Source organism: Crocuta crocuta, unplaced genomic scaffold (genome assembly GCF_008692635.1).
Source record: "Crocuta crocuta isolate KB4526 unplaced genomic scaffold, BGI_CrCroc_1.0 scaffold395, whole genome shotgun sequence".
NCBI lineage: Eukaryota > Metazoa > Chordata > Mammalia > Carnivora > Hyaenidae > Crocuta > Crocuta crocuta.
The window spans coordinates 2,511,636-2,527,504 of NW_027532601.1; positions in this window are offsets into that span (position 1 = coordinate 2,511,636).

Genomic DNA, 15,869 nt, shown 5'->3' on the forward strand with positions numbered 1-15,869 from the left:
ATACTGGTACCTGTGTTGTCCTTTGATGCATTACATTAGACATCATGTGGCAATGTTCTATGTTTACTTATTTATTTCTATTTTAATTGCCTGCTACTCTACCTTGAAATGTAGCTGCATGAGGGTGGGGATTTTTCACAATTCTGTTCACTGCTGTATGTCCAGAGCCTAGAACAATGGGTCGCTAGATAATTTTTGTTAAGTGAATATATTAATACATTTAAGAACTTGGACAATATCTGGTAATAACACCTAATCAAGATAAACTATAATTATTTTAACATTTAATTATGAAGGGCTTGTATAGTGCAGTAAGTAAGAGTACACTTTCAGATTCAGACCACCTGGGTTCAGTTCCTGGCACTTATAATTTCTACCTATAGACCTTGGATGATATCTGATCTCTCTCTGCCTCAGTTGTCTCATTTTCCAAAATGAGACTGACTCCTAGGAGTTGTAGTGAAGATTAAATGATGTAATTTATGTAAGTCACCAAAAAGCATGCCTGTTGCATATTAAAAGCTGGGTAAGTCAAGGGATACAGAAATGCTGATGCATAGGAGCACATGTATCCCAATGTTCATAGCAGCACTCTCAACAATAGCTAAAACATGNAAAAAAGCTGGGTAAGTATTGATTTTTAAAGAACATATAAAGGTTGATTTTTGTTTTTCTTACTGTTCTGTGCCAATTTCGTACACTTTTGATCTTCCTTTTTTTCTCGGAGCTTCAGGTTCTTTGGCTTCTTTATGTGCCCCAACACACCATATTTTCTCCCATTAAAGGGCCTCGACTCAGAGTCTTTTCTTTTCCTCTTTGTGGCCACATCAATTTCTCATTTTTCAGTTCTCAGTTCAAGGGTGGGTCTCTTAGGAAAGCCTTGCCCTAATCCCAGAGTCTCGACCAAATGTCATTCTGAAACAAAATTCTCTTTTTTTCTTAAAACTTATGTTTATCACACACTTACTCATCTAAGTATTTGATTATCCACCTCATCCAGCAGACTGTAATCTCCAGAAAGCAAATATACTGTTTGTTTTTGCTTACTCTGGTATCACAGACCTAGCAGTGTTTCACAGATAGACACTGTATTTAATATAAAATTGTTGAATGCAGTAAAATAATTTGCAACATGATTATTGCTAGATTGTGCCCTCGTATGTTTCCAGAAATGTTGAACATTGGGGCGCCTGGGTGGCTTAGTAGGTTAAGCGTCCAACTTTTGCTTATGTCACAATCTCGCGGTTCGTGGGTTCAAGCCCCGCGTTGGGCTCTGTGCTGACTGCCAGCTCAGAGCCTGGAACCTGTTTCAGAGTCTGTGACTCCCTCTTTCTCTGACCCTCCCCTGCTCACGCTGTCTCTCTCTCTCTCTCTCTCTCCTAGAAATAAATAAAAAATTTAAAAAATTAAAAAACAAAAAAAAGAAACAACTTGAATGCAAATGACCATCTCTGCCAGTAGAGTTTATGACACTCTTTCAGGTCAATGCAAAAGACAGTTGAAGACTGATGCGTGTCCTCAGGGTATTTGACCCTTTACCAACCCAAACAAATACTCATCCACACAAATCCACCCATCAAACAAATAACTCATCCACACAAATCCACACATCCACACTTAACCAGCTTTGTTCATTATGATAGTTGAAAAGATCACTTTAAATTGGGTGACAGCAACTATATTGAACTTACCTTTGTTACAGCCAAAGTTGTGGGAAATAGAAAAAAACAATTTTTCAAATATCAGTTGGAGAATCTCAATTATTTATAGTGTCATGGTAAATGATAAGGCTTTGGGACCTTTGTCTGATGCCTTTGTACAAATTACAGCTAGACCAACTTTCTAGAGTATCTAAAAAATTACAGATACAGTGTTATCTATGGTTAACCCAGGTGAAACAAACAAGCACTTTTAAAGAAGCAAAATTTTTGTAACTTACTCAAGCCACATAATCAATAAATGGAAGGCAGAAATTAAAAGAAAATGTCTGCCTGACTCTATGTTCTTTCTATTATATCCTGGTGTCCCTTTTCTGAGAGGAAAACAAGCTTTATTCTTTCTCATAATCACACTCTAATCAATCTTTCAAACTTGGAGAATGTTATACTCAAATTCCAAACTCTACCAAGTGGCTAGCACAGAATAGTACATTATGATACCACTAGTTTATTCATTGTTCTTGCTCTTGGTCACAGTTTTCTGTTGAAATTAACATGGACACTAAAGTATATGAAACTTTTTTTTTTTCAGGAAGCAATGAACCCTGTAACAGATTTCAATATCAAAGGGAGTCCAAATGTCAGACTGAAGCAGATTTTAAAGAAGATTAGACATGTATGAGAATGTTCTGTTCTGTTCTCATTTCTTTGTTACAAATTAGTAAAGTAACCTCTCTTGGAGGTTCTCTAATCTACTCTCATCTTGGTTTTGTAGGCTGTAGATTCTTGTGTTCTTTCCTTATTGCCCTGAGAATCAGCTCCTTACAAGATAGTCTTGAGGGTCCCCAGCTTTGTGCAGAACTTGCCCATTTTCTCCTTTTGACCTCCCTCACTATGCAGATACTCCTCGGGCCTGCCCTCTTGAGCTGCCTTCTGCCTCCTGCCTCTCTCTTCCTCAATGCTGTTCCCACTCTCCTAGCTGGTGACTTGAAGAGCAGCCCCAGACCCTCTTAAAAACTTAAAGGAGTGTGTTCACGATGGAGGTCCCAGCTTCCTGGGACAGATGATAGATGGTGCAGAATTCATTTGAAATCAGAAATGAGAAGCAGACCCCAAATATTCATCCTTGTACTACCTTTGTGAAGAGAAACACGAAGGGGTGCTAAATCCAAGCGAATGAAGAGAATAAGATGCACAATGAAAAATATTTAAATTATATCAGTAAGGAGGAAAGCTCCACAGAGAAATATGGGAATACAAATGAGCATTTTTCTGCATGGCTTTGAAAGAAATATTATTATAAAGTACTCCAAAATGACAGCAATCAAAGGTAACTTGTAATTCTCTTTGTAGATGGTGATTTCAGTCTATTAGTTGTGTTTTAAGTGGGTCAAAAAGAACACTAGATTCAAAATCAGGAGCTTTATGTTCTCCTGTGATTAATTCTACTACCTTTGGCAAATCACTTATTTTCTTGGCTCCAGCACCTAATTTATAAATTGGGATTGTAAGACTGTGTGAACTCTAAGATTTTTTTAACATCACCATGCAATTTCCATGCTTTCACTAGTTGTTTCCCCTTACCCTTTTCTAAAACATTCATTGTAAGTAAGAATTTTGATTTGATAGGGTAATTAATTTAGGATTTTTAAATCACTATCTTATTTGTATTTATTTCTAATGACGGGATTATCAATAATATGCATAGGAAACATCATGTAATAAATGGAACAAGAACCATAACAAATTGACTCACTCTGTCACCCAGATGGAAAAACTTATTCCTGGGGAATGTCCCAGAGTGAGTAGCGTGTAGTAGTTTCACCTCTTTATTCTGATAATCACATTACTTAGCTGGTGACATTCAACAAATTACTTTATATTTCTAGAGTTTTGATTTCCTCATGATAAACTAAGGATGAGAGTGGTTTTTACATAGGATTGTTGGGTAGATTAAGTGAGATAATTAATGAATTGTGTTATTGAAGAGTTGACATTATTTCTTACCTTCAACTTAACTCTGTTTCATAACAGCTTTAAAAAATGCACTAAATTCAGCAAGGTCAAAAAGGTTTAAAGAACATAGACTTAAAGCTAAATGGTGGCAGGATGGAAAATGAAATGTAATATAATTAGATTTTCTCCTGTTGGATAAGTAGGCATAAGATTATGGCCTTCATGGAGTCTCTGGGTGGCTCAGTCGGTTAAGTGTCTGACTTCACGATTCATGAGTTTGAGCCCTGCAGAGGCTCTGTGCTGACAGCTCAGAGCCTGGAGGCTGCTTCTGATTCTGTGTCTCCCTCTCTCTCTCCCCGTCCTCCACTCATGCTCTGTCTATCGAAAATAAACTAAAACATTAAAAAAAAAAAAAAGACTATGGTGCTCAGGATTCCATTCATAAGTCCCATATTCCAACACAACCGTGTCACACTTTCTCCTCACACCTCAACAAGCTGCATTTTTTTTCATTGTTAAACAAACTATAGTAAGTTTCTTATTCTCACATGCCTGTCCAGCAGTTTCAATATTTTTTTGAATCCCTTAAAACAAAATGCTCTCAAAGAGTTATCTACAATCACTGTCCTTGTTTCTTCATTCCTTCTTTAAGCCACTCCAATCAGGGACAAGAGACTATCTCTTTTCAGTCCCCACTACTTTACTGAAATTACTCATCGATGTCATCAATGACTTCCAAATTTTAAATTCAATCATCAAGTCTCAGTCTTAATTTCACTTCTTCACCATGTTTGGTTTGTTATTTGAGTCTTTCTTTGTCTTTGTCTTTTTTTTTTTGACACATTTTCATTACTTAACTTCTAGCCCTGCATTTTCTCCCTCACTAGCCATTTCTTCTTGCTTTTCTGCGCTCCCTTCTCCTCACACCCTAGACCTTTAATCATTGGAAAGTCCTAGGGCTCACTGTTTGAACATATTCTCTTTTCGGTATACACTTACTCTCTTGGGGATCCCAACAAACCACATGTCTTAAAATCTTTTGCTATACTGTTCATTGCTAAATTAATATGTACCAGAGATATTTCCTTAGCTTCAGTTGTCTATTTGGCATTTACATTTTGGCATCTACTGGGCACCCCAAATTTAATTTATACCAAAACAAAACTCCTGACCTGCATCTCCAAAGGTGTTCCTCTGAATGTTTTGCTCATCTCAGGAAATAACACTCCATATGTAATCTGTCAGAACATCCTTTTGGCTCTTGCTTCAGCATGTACTCAGAATCTAACCTCTTCTCATCTCCTGTACTGATAGCACTCTGAGCAAATCCACAGTCATCTCTCTATCGTACGAATGACTACCGCAGCCCCCTGATCAGTGGTCTCACTGCCTCTATTCTTGCCTCTCCGAAATAGTCTATTTTCCAAAAGCAGTTGGAAATCTTTTTAAAATGGAAGTAGTGACAGGTCATCCCTCTGTCTAAGATCTTGCAGTGGTTTACCACATAACAGAGCAGAAGCTGTATCCTTTGTAACGCTTGTGAAGTCCCTACATGATCTGGTGCCCTGTTACTCTCAGACCTCATAATTTACTCTTCTCCTTGGCTCCCTTCAGCTACTGTGTCCTTTTTGTGCTACCCAGAACCAATAAGCCAACATGTTATCAGGGCAGCACTCCATCCCTCACCTCCGTTAGTTCTTTCCTCAAATACATCTTTTCAGCAAGTCCTTCTTTGCCTGCTCAATTTTAGATGCACATCCTTCCTAAAATACATCTAAACTCTGCTTATCTGCCTTCCCATTTGGTCATTGGAGACTAAGCACATGATCAGTGAAGACTTAATTATGCACTTGATTTTTTGTCTATCTACCTGCACTGGAATGTAAATCAAAAATCTTTGTCTGCTGTTCAGTGCTATATCCCCAACATCTAGAGTTGTATCTCACCCAAGGTAGACTCTCAATAAATATTTTTAGGTAGGTTTGTTTGAAGATCTCATCCTTATAGTTTACACTTTTTTTTTCCCCAAGAAACTGAATATTACCAATGAATGACTGAGACTGTCCTCTTCTGCCTTTTTGAAGAGGATTTCCCAGTGGGACGGATGGCTAAATGTAAGGAAACCTAAGTTGTCATATCCAGAGACTATATGCAAAATATTTGAAGACTCCTCACTAAAGAAGACTAGAGACTACTTGTAGCCAACAGATCATCTGATTGGTTGGCCTGCTCAGGTCTTGCTGCTCCTGCTTTTTTTTTTTTTTATTATCAGCACACCTGCTGAGCCCTCCTTTCATCTTCCTTCAGGTTCAACTGAACCACCTTTTCCATGGTTGACTCAACAGAACTCAGTATACTTATCAGTCTTTGTGGCTTCCTCATATTCTTTATTCCAGGCCATTCTCCTCCTCCGATTTGATAAATATGATAAACCACTTTGGAGTGAGGGCAGGTCATTGTCTGCCCCCCCTTCCTAAATCCACACATCTAGTACTACATTCTTCATGATACTTCCATGACCCAACATAGCCCATGCTGTCCCTTCCTTTCCCTGAATCCTAATGATGCTTACTTCTGCTCTATAGTTTGTATGTGGATGCGTGAGTACCTTTGAGGGAGTTTTATTTCTTTGTCTGCTTGTTTTTGAAGACTAAATGTAGTGAAGCCTCAGCTATTTATGTGTGAAGCCTAAGGTATCTCCTAAGTTTGTCTAAATGGTAACTAAGTGACATATCTGAAGTTGCTTGCCCTCTGCCTATGAACGCTCATAAACATTTACAAAGTCAGGAATTATTAGTGAAATTTTTATTTTATCTTCTGAAATACGTGCATACTTGTTGAAATCGGAAATCATGGCTAATATGCACGTGTCCCTGCAGGGTCCAACATCTCTAGATCTTGCACATTGTTGGCACTCAATAAATAATAGTTTAATAAGTTGATTAATTTGTTACTTCTTTGCCTCTGCACTCCATTTACAGAAAGATGATAAACATTATAGACTTACTCCACACCTCTTATTTTCCTGAAAATCAAGCTCCTCCGTGTCTCTGTAGAGCTAATCCAAGGCTGCTTCAAAGTTCCAGACTCACCTGTGACCAAGAGCTATTCAGGGACCATCAAGTACTGGGGGTTGAGATTATATTAATATTTCTAATAGCTTGGCCATCAGTCATGCCTTTCTTCTAAAAGTAGGAATGAATACGATAGCATTTCTATAGTCTGTCCATTCAAATTCTGCAGATTGGTTTCACCCACAATCGAACCTTCCAGTACAGCTTGATCCTTGTGTGCCTGTATCAGCAGCCCTCCATTAATCATCAGAAAGAGGCTCAGTAAGGCCCTCAAACCTGTGCCAGCAGCTCCCCACAGCCAGGTTGTCTCCTTACAAAGAGCAAGTTAAGGGAGGAAATGTTGGCACCCAGATTTTCCTTAACTCAGAACACGCAGTCTTGATTCAGGCTTGAAAAGACCTCATGATGCAGTTCACCTTGTACCTTGAGCCCTTATTCTGCAGGTACTTGCACATTCAGTTCTGACAAAAGGGATTTTTGCCTGCTAGAGATAACTAGAGACTGGTGGAGCTTTGTATAAATCCAATTACCTTAGACTATTAATTTATGAGGTTCCCACCATTCCATTGCTTTTTTCTGAGTATGACAGGGAAAGCTTGTCTGTACTAGTGACAGTCACAAACAGAAAAATGTTTTAATCTCTCTGAGTAGCCAGCATCTGCAAAAGTTTTGAAATCAAGGAATGCATTCCCTTTCAATTTTGAATTTCAGGCATAGGTCATGTAAAATATCTGGAAGCTTTGTCTTCCACTCTTTTGTGGGTGTTTTTGCTCCCTGTTTGTGCCCACAGTTAGAAATAGAAATAAAAATTCAAGAGTTTTCCATTTTTCTCTCGAGGCACCTGGGTGTCTCAGTTGGTCAAGCATGACTTCGGCTCAGGTCATGATCTTGTACTTCGTGAGTTAGATCCCCATATCAGACTCTCTGCTGTCAGCACATAGCCCACTTTAGATCCTCCATCTCCCTCTCACTCTACCCCTCCCCTGTTGGTGCATGTGCCCTCTCTCTTTCTTTCTCTCAAAAGTAAACATTAAAAAAAATAAAATTTTCTTTCAGCAGAGTTTCTTCTTTTAAAAATAATACTCAAAGAAAGGGATCGAGTGAGGGAGTGCTTGAGTGGCTCAGTCAGTTGAGCTTCTGACTCCTGATTTCAGCTCAGGTTATGATCCCAGGATCATGGAATTGAGCCCTGTATAGGGATCCACACTGAACGTGGAGCCTGTTTGGGTGTCCTCCTTCTATCTCCCTCTGCCCCTTTCTCCTGCTTGCATTCTCTCTCTCAAGAAAAAAAATTACACTCATTTATCCCTAATTGTTAAGGAGGATTCACAAGAAAATCACTTCCTCTTTCTTTCCCCCTATGAAGTCAGGAAACATGCCTGTCTTGTGTTGTGTTGTGTTATGTGGTGTGGTGTGGTGTGGTGTGGTGCTGTTGATCTCTTTTGTTTGTCATTGTGGTTTGAGATTCTCCTGTCTTTGTGCCTCCTATTTCTTTTGCTGAACTTTCTCCAGTTGTTTCCACTGAAGAACACATACATGCAGCCACTGTAATAGTCATTTAAACAGGGCCAGAAAATATTAGTTAGATCATTAGTGCAATGCTGAGATTTTTTCTCTAGTCGAGTATTGCTATGAATTGAAATGACATTGTTTAAAAACAGGTTACACAAAGTCAACTCATATCTGAAACTCTGACAGATTCCCTATAGCGGGTCCTCAGTGGAGATGTGTTTAAAAAGGGGCCAGGTGAAATGGGATTGGGAAGGTGGGCTGGCCATGATATGATGCTCTCCAGGAGGTCGAACATGGATTAGGAAGAGGTCTGTTTGCCTGAGTAAGAAGGTGCTAATGTATCCTGAAGGAAATATTCACATAAGTTTTCAACACAGAAATAATGTTGTTAGTTCTTTTTCTTGAATGATAAGAATATTTAGGAAAATGCATTGGAGTGGAGAAAGGAAAAAATTATTTTGATTGTTCCAGACCTTCTGTCCAGGAAGAATACTTTTGGTTTCATTCACCTTGCAAAGTGTTATTCTTATCCCTCAGATGTAGGAATTTCCTTCCTGGGAGTTTTCTTTGTTAGAGAAAGCATATCCCAGCTGTACTTAGTATGAGGTACTAAATGTAATGATTTCTAACACCCCATTTGGAAGACTGCTCTGTGATTTTCCTACACAAATAAGTAGTAAAATCACACCCACTGTATTTTTTTAAGGCAGGAGTCAAAATACTATGGTCTATGGGCCACAGCCAGTTTTATAAATAAAGCTTTATTGAAACATGGCCACACCCATTTTCATTTATGTATTATCTATGGCTGTTTTCATGCTGCAATGGTCAAGTAGTTGTTGCATCAGAGACCATGAGGCCTATAAAGGGCTTATATACAATCCAGATCCTTACAGAAAATGTATACCAATTCCTGTCTTAAGCAATATTGTTTTTATATGTCAGCGTTATCTTTTTGGTCTCTTTTTTTAAAGTTTGGAAAAGTTTTGAATCAGTATAAACTGAAAAAAAATAGTATTGAATGGCACTATGCATATAAAATGCACAGTACAGTGCTTGTGATGTAAGAAAAGGCTAATAATTGTTGCTTTTATGACTTGCATTGAATTTAAATCATAGCCTAATTACTTGTTGTAAAAACTTGAATTTATTTAACCAGACGATCTCTCACTAACTTCAAATTCAAAGGTACATGACAACTATAGTCACAAAAGGCATTCTCTTCTCCAAATTTTCATGATAAGAGAAAAAAAGCAAAATATTATAATTTTTCAATGACCATGAACCACCATAGAAAGCTGGGCTATACTCGAGGGTCACTACAGTGAAATTAGGAGACCAGGTGAACTTCAGGCACTTTATCTGGGAGGCCCATTCTTAGATTCTGATTTAATTCAGCCCATTCTTTCAGAGCTCTCTGGATGAGATCATTTACATACACACCCTTTATATTTAAATCAATGACATATATTAACATATTTCTAGACTAAGCCTTTAAAACACCCCAAACACAAGGAAGCAGTTGGAACTTTTGTCTTCAGGTCTAGAGGAGAAAGGTAACGACAACAAATGATGAAAATCAGCAACTAAGCCTATGACATAAGCAACCCATTATAAAACGACATGAGAAAATATATGGTTAAAATGAGAACATAACTCTCAGACACTAAAGATACTATAGCAGCAGAAGTTGTGTAAGGTATCTCTGATGTTAAACAGCCAAAGAGTATAAGTGTAGATTTCCAGTGGGGGCAGCAAAGCCCTGGTTGGATTAAGAAGTGTAAAACCGTGGAGGTGCCCGGGTGGCTCAGTAATTTGGGCAGGCAACTCTTGATTTCAGCTCAGGTTATGATCTCACAGTTCAGGAGTTCAAGCCCCACGTGGGGTTCTGTGCAGGAAGTGCAAAGTCTGCTTGGGATTCTGTCTCCCTCTCTCTGCCCCTCCCGGCTTATGTTCTGTCTCTCAAAAAATAAATAAACTTAAAAAAAAAAGAAGTTTAAAACCCTGACTTTGATGAAGCATATGATGACTGGAACATACCAGTCATATAGTCAGGCAATCTGTCAAGCCAAGAAAGATGTCTCAGACCAGCCAAGAACAAGTGAGTAGCTCAATATTTTAAGAGAATAATCAAGCTGGGAGGAATTGCAACCTCTGTGGTAAATATTCCAAAGCCCACACAACAAAAACAGAAAGTAAGTCAATGGATTTTATGGGTAAAGTTTAAGGTTGCTGTTTACCGAAGTTTTCTGTGTATATATATATATAGGCATTAAATCCTAATATAAACCCTTGGCAGAAGGTAAAATTGTTATCCCTGTTTTGCACAAGAAATTGAAAGGTCAATAGTGAACAATAAGCCAGTATTTTTATCTATAACCAATTTCAAGAGCCCATGATTGGAAACATGGTGTGATCTTGCACTCTGGGAGATGATCAGTCCTTCCATTTATGGGAGGTTCCCAAAGGCATTTAGTTTTCCTCCCCCTCCAACCCTTCCCAAGATGTCATTTGCATTCAGCAACCAAATGACTTCCTTCAAATATAAGCCTCATCAATTTATTTTATGGCTGAAACCCTTCTAATGGCTTTTCAACACACTGAAAATAAAAACCAAATGTCTTATCCTGATTCACAAAGCCCTGCTTATCTGACCCCTGTTTACTTCCCTGACTTTATCACCTAAAAATAATTTTATCTGCTTGATTACTGTTCTAGCTCTAGTGCTTGGAAAGTGACGATTTATAGTAGATGCTATGTTTGTTTGTTTGTTTGTTTTTAAGATTTCTTTAATGTTTTATTTACTTCTGAGAGAGAGCGAGAGAGAGAGAGAGAGCATGAGCAGAGGAGGGTCAGAGAGAGGGAGAGACACAGAATCCGAAGCAGCCTCCATTCTCTGAGCTAGCTGTCAGCACAGAGCCCGACGCGGGGCTTGAACCCACAAACCGTGGGATCATGACCTGAGCGGAAGTCAGATGCTTAACCGACTGAGCCACCCAGGCGCCCCTATATTTGTTGATTAAATGAATATCGGAGATGACCAGGTGAAGCATTACAATTATAATTAGGGATTATTGGTACATATTTTAATCCTAGAGCAGATGCTATGTGCTCTCTGAACCTTATTCTCAAGAGGCAAGAGAAAGATAACTGTGGTTGGCAGTCAGGCAAAAGTATAATCCTTCAGGTTAACTCCATTAAGAGCAGACTTATGATGGATTTTAAACTAACTGTGGACTTAAGATTTATAAAAATATCTACTCTTAGTTATTTATAAGAGTAATGGTCCAGTCATAGTTAGAGAAAAACGAACACTAAAACAATTAGTGTTTTAAAACTAACACCAAACAATTAGACTCCAAAGAAAGAAATATCCAGCATAAACATATAGCTATAAAATTCTTTCTTTCAGGTTATTTCTTCTAAAATAGATTTTCTACTAATTATGCAGGTACAACTATAACTCATTATTTTATTACATGGAAGGCATAGGGGAAAGAAGGAATGATTTTTTCAAAAGGTGTGTTTTGTTTCAAAGTATTTATTGTACTTACATGGTCCCTGCATTGTCTTTTACTGACCAGGGCTCTTTAAAAAAATTTTTTAACACTTATTTACTTGAGAGAGAGAGAGAGAGAAAGAGAGAGAGAGAGACAGGGTGCAAGTGGGGGAGGACCAGAGAGAGAAGGAGACACAGAATCTGAAGCAGGCTCCAGGCTCTGAGCTATCAGCACAGAGCCCCACACAGGGCTTGAACCCAAGGACCACGAGATCATGACCCCAGCCAAAGTCAGACACTTAACCGACTGAGCCACCCAGGCTCCTCAAACCAGAGCTCGTAAGAAGAGCTGAAATCTGAAGAAAAAGCCTCTCAAATAGCCAAAGTTACAGAATACTGCACAGATGCATACAGACATGTGCACACAGGCATAGAGAGAAAACAAACAGAAAAGACCAGAAACACACACACACACACACACACACACACACACACACACTGAAGCCAGGACGGAACAAGTTGTTTTGCCCACTGGGTCAGCTAACGCTGTATCTTTTTGTGAGGAAAAAAGGGAAAGTTTGTGTCTTAGAATATCTAATCTTATAATAAAGTTTCCAGGCATTCTTTCCATGGACTCTGGGGTACCACTCTTTGTTGAAAATGTGTAAATGATTATGGCAGTACAAGTGATGCTGAAGTATGTAGTCCTCAAAAGATGCACTGAAAGAAACTTTCAGAGGGTGTCCCTCCTGTTGATGAGAGAGATGGTGGTGCTACAGAAAAGAAGCAATGCTTAGATATTCCATCTGCGATTGGACAAAGAGGCAAACACTTTTATCGTTGTCATATATTACCTTTCACTTGTTGAATGCTGGCTGCTCTCATACATGACTAGGCAATTTATACATCTCTATTAAGCTTCCAAAAGATGGCACCATGTAACCATACTTCACTCAGTGGGGGTACATCCTCCTGTGTCCTCATCTGGAAAAGGTGGGATGACGGTGGAGGGTGTATTTCACAGATGACTCAACCAACTTCACCTTCCAATTCCATACAGGTAGTAACTGGCAGAGTAAGGGTCCCAACCCAAGTTTATCTTCTACAAAGCCAATCCTTGTTACAATACTGCATTGCCTCTAATAAAGGTAACTTAGAAACAAAATTTCAACCATCTATCTCCTGTCAAGAATTATGATTCAAAGCTTTTAGAAATCTCATTTGGGTTATGGGAAAATGGAAAAAAAAACTGGAAATATATATTTCTGAAGAAACACAAACTCCATCAGTTCTGCAAATCAATATGTGTCCCAGACGTATCTTATCCTAAAATTAGCTCCAAATCCATTAGTGTTGTCAGATATTGAAAGTCTTTGCTAGCTCTAAAATGCTCTGTTCCTAATAAAGAAATCTGACTTCAATCACATGCCCTGGGTAAAAGCACTTATTCTGAAAGAATAAAATCACCAAAAGAACATTTTAAGGCAACCTAATGAGTTTTCCCCAATTTTACAATAAAATTGTTTGGGTCTTGAATTCTCTGAAGCCTATTTTAATTTCCCAAATGGAAGTAAAACAAAACAAAAGAAAACACAAAACATGGTCATATTTTTTGGAGTAAAAATAATAGGTTTATTCTGCTTATTCGTTTTGTGTGTGTGCACATGTGTGGGAATTTCTATGTATGTAGTTTACTCTAAAAAGAGTCAGTTAACTAGGAAACTAGTTGAGATCTCTGGGGTTTACTGAAAAGAATAACTTTACTTTCTTCTTTTTCATGGGAATATAAATTTTATGACCTTACCATTATATTTCTAAGGAATGTGAGTGAATATTTTTTGTGTTTCTGGAGATCTGTGGTTTTCTGAATAAACTTTGCAGAAACTTTATTCTCTGACCTGAGAGCAAGTCGTGAGATGTTATTTTATACAATAGATATGAGTTTGTTTACATTTGAAGAGAAGATGAGGCCTGGGAGATATTCCTATAGGTCATTAAAGCCTAAAAGTCTGGAGCATATCTGGCTTTTGGAGTTATTTATTTGCTTATTTATTTATTTATTTAGATTTTGTGTATGTGCATCTTTTTTTTTAAAAAAATGTAAATCCAAGTCACTAAGCGTATAGTGTAATAATGATTTCGGGAATAGAATTTAGTGATTCATCACTTATACATAACACACAGTGCTTATCCCAACAATTGCCCTCTTTCTTGTATATTGCCCATTTAGCCCACTCACCCACCCAACACCCCTCCAGCAACCCTCAATTTGTTCTCTGTATTTAAGAGTCTCTTATGGGTTGCCTCTTTCTCTGTTTTTATCTCATTTTTCTTTCCCTTTCCTCATGTTCATCTGTTTTGTTTCTTAAATTTCACATATGAGTGAAATCATATGATATTTGTCTTTCCTTGACTGGCTTATTTTGTTTAGTGTAATACATTCCAGGTCCATCCATGTTGTTGCAATTGGCAAGATTTCATTCTTTTTGATCATCGAATAATATTCCATTTCATTATATATATTCATATGCACACATATATACACATATACATATATACATATATATACATACACACACACACACACACACACATATGTATATACCACTACTTCTTTATCCCTTCATCAAGCAATGGACACTTGGGCTCTTTATATACTTTGGCTATTGTCCATAGTGTTCCTAAATATTGGGGTGCATGTGTCCCTTTGAATTAGCATTTTTATATCCTTTGGATAAATACTTAGTAGTGCAATTGCTTGGTCATAGGGTAGTTCTATTTTTAATTTTCCCACCAGCAGCTTCTCCACATCTTCACCAACATCTGTTGTTGCCTGAGTTATTAATTTTAGCCACTCTGACTGGTGTGAGGTAGTATCTCATCGTGGTTTTGATTTATATTTCCCTGATAATGACTGATGTTGAGCATCTTTTCATTTTTCTGTTAGCCATCTAGATATCTTCTCTGGAAAAGTGTCTATTCATGTTTTTTGCCCATTTCTTCACTGGATTATTTGTTTTTTGGCTGTTGAGTTTGCTAAGTTCTTTATAGATTTTGAATACTAACCTTTATGTTATATGTCATTTGCAAATATCTTCTCCCATTCTGTCAGTTGCCTTTTAGTTTTGCTGATTGTTTCCTTCACTGTACAGAAGCTTTTTTCTTGATGAGTTCCCAATAGTTGATTTTTGCTTTTGTTTTCCTTGCCTCCAGAGACATGTCTAGTAAGAAGTTGCTACAGCCAAGGTCAAAGAAATTGTTGCCTGTTTTCTCCTCTAACATTTTGATGACTTCTTGTCTTACATGTAGATCTTCCATCCATTTTGAGTTTATTTTTGTGTATGATGTAAGAAAGTGATGTAGGTTCTTTCTTCTGCATGTTGCTGTCCAGTTTTCCCAACACCATTTGTGGAAGAGACTGTCTTTTTTCCATTAGATGTTCTCTCCTGCTTTGTCAAAGATTAGTTGGCCATATGTTTGTGGGTCCATTTCTGGGTTCTCTATTCTGTTCCACTGATCTGAGTGCTTGTTTTTGTGCCAGTACCATACAGTCTTGATGACTACAGCTTTGCAATACATCTTGAAGTCCAGGATTGTGATGCCTCCAGTTTTGGTTTTCTTTCTCAGGATTGTTTTGGCTATTCAGGGTCTTTTCTGGTTCCATACAAATTTTAGGATTATTTGTTCTAGATCTGTGAAGAATGATGGTGTTATTTTAATAGGGATTGTATTGAGTATGTAAATTCCTTTGTATAGTGTCAACATTTGAATAATATTTGTTCTTCCAATCCATGAGCATGGAATGGTTCTCCATTTTTTTGGTGTGTCTTCTTCAATTTCTTTAATAAACTATAGTTTTCAGTGTATAGATATTTCATCTCTTTGGTTAAGTTTACTGTTAGATATTTTATGGGGTTTGATGCAATTGTAAATGGGATCAATTCCTTGATTTCTTTTTCTGTTGCTTCATTATTGGTATATAAAAGTACAACCAATTTCTTTACATTGATTTTATATCCTGAGATGTTGCTGAATTCATGTATTAGTTCTAGCAGTTTTTGGTGAAGTCTTTTGCATTTGTCTACGTAGAGTATCATGTCATCTGCAAAGAGTGAAAGTTTGACTTCCTCCTTGCTGATTTGGATGCCTTTAATTTCTTTTTGTAGTTGG